General features: G+C 37.4%; 1 non-coding gene across 1 annotated transcript; it reads left to right on the top strand.

The window, feature by feature from the left end:
* Positions 1–3,923: 3,923 nt before the first annotated feature.
* TRNAP-AGG (transfer RNA proline (anticodon AGG)) lies at positions 3,924–3,995 on the top strand. Its single transcript has one exon. It is a non-coding gene; the product is annotated as a tRNA-Pro (tRNA).
* Positions 3,996–4,203: the final 208 nt, after the last annotated feature.

The raw sequence follows: 4,203 nt of genomic DNA, 5'->3' as shown, positions 1-4,203 counted from the left end.
TTCATTCGTTTTTACATTATTTTATACTATTAACGAACTTTTATCACTTTTCTTTTTGGTTAATTTTTCGTTGTTCTTACTTTATGATGAAATGAAAATTATATGTTCCTATCTTATTTATACTCTATAAGGTTTGAATAATTCTAAGCTACACCTCCCAAGTGATAAAATTGTTATAGAGCATCCAGATTTCTATGTGATTCATATAATTTGCAAAAAATTTATCAAAAAAATGTAAAATTGAAAATCACTCTATAGAACTAACAAAACTCCCAAACAACAGGCGTTTGTTTGACAGCAAATTATCTCACTTGGGAAAGGTAACCAAACTAAAAACCTCTGACTGATATTAATTCATAGTTAATAAATATCTCCTATCCTGAACTTCTCTCAGCACAGCCTCATGAAAATAGAACCCAAGAAGATAGAATGGCGATAAATGAATGATTTACTATGTCTTTCAACAAAATATGACAATCCATAAAATGGTGAAGGATTGGTTTATATATTCCCCATATATTATACTGGATATATAATATATCTTTTATCATTTGAAGGCAATGAGCGTTTCAGACAGCACACTTCACACATATATTGAACAAACCTTCGCGAAGTATGATAGGGACTGTTCAGGGACTTTAGATGGAAATGAGTTTGCTTCATTCTTCAATGATGTCAATGCACTTTCAGGGAATCCAAGCAGGATTAATGTGTACTAAGCTAGGCAAGCCATAGCTCTAATGGATAGGAATGGGGACGGAAAACTCAGTAAGCCGGAGTTGGTCTTAGTTTTTAAACAAATTTTGAGAGATCAATAGGCGCAAAGCTGCAATTCCCAAAGCAGCTATGTGCAACAAAAGGATCAAAGCAGCTATGGGAACCAAAGCAACTATGTGCAGCAAGGGAATCAAGGCTGCTATGAGTAGTAGGAAAGCCTTGGCTGCTATCAGCAAGGGGGCCAAGGCTATCAAGTGAACAAAAGCTACCATCAACAGCAAGGAAACCAAGGCGGCTACACATACAAGTAAACGATTACATAAACCGTTACGTACAAAAGCAGCTCGAATCAGAGCAACCAAAGCTGTGGACAGAACAATGGCTGGTGATCAATCAACAAATTATCTCACATATTTTAATAAATAAAACAATTAATATAATATCCTATTATCGTATTAAATGGAGTTAAAGTATCATAATAAAAGGAAATAGTAGCATTAAAGCAGTTTTTCATCTGTAAATGCAATACCAACAGTTCCCTTTTTTCACTATTAAATTATAATTCCCTTTCAGTTCTACCAACTTGTTAAGACTTTTAATTATATATTATCGCCTTCTGTAATGATGATTATATATATCTCTCCTTCTCTCTATGATATTAATAATCTGTATATTCCGCATAATAAATATTTCTATATAATTCGAAAGAGTCCGATGGGCTGTGCAGTGCTCAAGAGTGAATTGCTGAAAAACTAACAAAACCTAATGAAGAGAAATAAAAGTAGATGTTCCAGTATCGACGGCAGAAGGAAATCTAACTTTGTCTTGGATAAGATTGTCGAAAATGTGAAGATCATTTCAGAGAAGATAAGCAGCCTAGAACAAAAGCAATTCCTTAATCATGTGTTAGAGAACCATAACTTATTCTCGTCCCTGAACGAGGAGGAGCTGGCTCATGTCATCGAAGAAGTTAAGATCGTCGAGTGTTTGGCAAATTAGTATGTGTTTAAGAAGGGAGATCAAGGGGCATGTTTCTTTATTATCTACAAAGGCGAAGTATCTGTGGAAATCGACAACAAAAAAGTGAAATCGCTGCAACAAGGAGATTCGTTTGGAGAACTGGCCTTAGTCTATCTCACTTAACGTGCAGCCTCAATTAGAAATACATCGGAAAGCCTAATTTTGTTTTGTCTCCAAGCTCAAATGTTTAAAATTGCACTGAACAATATTAAGGAGCGCAATAAGGCATTCACCAAATAATTGATCAGCAATGTTCATATATTTTCACTTCTCTCAACCAGAGAAAGGTATCAGCTTGCCAATAGTCTCGTCCAGGAAAAATTTAAAAAAGGGACTGTACTGTTCGAAAAGGGAGACGTTTCATACTCGTTTTACATTATAAATCAAGGCAAAGTGTAGCTGTCATTCAATAGTCCAACCAAGCCCGATGTCATATTGGGAAGGCTGTAGTCTTTTGGGGAGAGTGCTTTCAAGTTGAATGGCAAGAGAGAAGGAACAGCAAGAGCAGTCGAAGATGTTCTTTGCTATACAATAAACGAAGATCTGATGAGACAGTGCCTGGGCTAAACTCTGCCAGGGTTAGTGTTCCATAGCAAGATAAAGTGGGCCTTGCAAGAGACGAAGAAGTTTGACATGATTCAGGGAATACAAAATGATTACCTTGCTGGACAATTTACAGTGAAGTATAGTGAGAAGAATTGGTCAATCCTTAAAAAAAACCAACCAATAACTTCTCTCATTATATGTCTCGAAGGAGGAATCCAGTCGAGCAATGAAATTGTCTTCAATTTGTAAGAATTCCTCAGCAATTACAGTGACAATGCTCACCTGCCGATAATAGGAAAGGCTGACCTCGTAAAAAATAATGCAGGAGCATACGCCTAAATATCATTCGAAAAACTATCAAAGACACTGAATAAACTCAATGAGAAAAAGCCGGCTCTACTTCCCGAGGATTCAGCAACCAGCTGCAATAATAAAGAAGGAGTACAGGTTAGAAACAGCTTCAACCTCAACAATTAATTCGCGTTCGAGTCATTGCTACACATAAAGAAAGTGGGGGAAGGGCGATTCGGCATGGTCCACATCATTAAAAATAAGAACTCTAATAGATTCTATGCGATCAAGGTCTTGTCAAAAGCAGGGATCAAGTAAGAGCAAATGGAGGAGAATGTAATTTCATAAAGGGCAATACTCGCCTCGATCAGCCATCCCTTAATAGTTGGCTACCACAAGGCTTACGAAGATCAGACTAGCATCTACTTCATCCTGGAGTACATCAAGGGCATGGAGATGTTCGAAGCCATCAGGGAAATCGGGTTGCTCAATAAGACATTGATTATGTTCTATTTCGGCTCTCTGCTGCTGGCAATCGAGCACCTGCATGAAAAGAATACGATCTACCGCGATTTGAAACCAGAGAATGCCATGGTTTCGCATGAAGGGGCTGTGATCCTCATTGATTTAGGCACAGCTAAGGTCCTGATGTAGAAGTAAGGATATCGCACTCATACGATCATCGGGACTCCGCACTATATGGCCCCATAAATTATGCTTGGGAAGGGCTATTCTTTTGAAGTCGACATTTGGTCTTTGGGCGTTTTGCTGTATGAGTTAGCGTGCGGGAAGCTCCCATTTGCAGATGATTACGATAAGCCATACGACGTATACTGTCAGATCATGAAATCCGAAGTCTGCTTCCCTGATTTTATAAAGGATGAGTCATTCAAGATAATCGCAACTAAATGCCTAACAAAAAACAACCTCACTCGAATCTCACACTGCAACTTCGACAAGATTAAGAGTTCCCACTACTTCAAAGGCTTTCAATGGTAGGAGTTAGGTATTGGCAAAATGAAGTCTCCGTATATTCCACGCAAATTTCGGAGACCATAAACATCCGAGATAGCCAACATCAAAGGAGTGCCTCTTAGCGAACTCTTTGGAAATACGCATAGTAAATCATCGACATCTCCAAACAAATATGGAATACTCTCTAATTTAGCAAAGATAATGCCGACTCCCAAATGGTCCATGAAATAATGGAATACAAATGTAATCCACTGATCTCGATTTATATAACCCATCTTATCGAACTTTTCTCATCCTGAATCTCCTATTAATGCAGTTTTGTGATATTAGCCAATGTGCTTTAAGTGAGTTTGAGGTTGGCTGATGAATGAATTGGGCGATTGGTCTAGTGGTATGATTCTTGTTTAGGGTACAAGAGGTCCCGGGTTCAATTCCCGGATCGCCCCCTTTTTAGTATATTTATTTCTGGTTATTATAATAGACTGCTCAATACTGCAAATATCTAGATTTTGTTTCATCAATTTTGTGCACTCGCAACCATAGATCAAATGTCATCGGGCTCTTGGTCTTGAAGAGAATTAAATACAGTAAAATTAAAGCAACAATTTATCAATTTATTAACTATATTTAATCAACAAAATTAAATGAAAGTAA

This window comes from Brachycentrus maculatus, unplaced genomic scaffold (genome assembly GCF_059751285.1).
Source record: "Brachycentrus maculatus isolate JH-2025_06_01 unplaced genomic scaffold, ASM5975128v1 h1tg002064l, whole genome shotgun sequence".
Classification (NCBI taxonomy): domain Eukaryota; kingdom Metazoa; phylum Arthropoda; class Insecta; order Trichoptera; family Brachycentridae; genus Brachycentrus; species Brachycentrus maculatus.
This window is presented reverse-complemented; position numbering and strand designations above follow the sequence as displayed.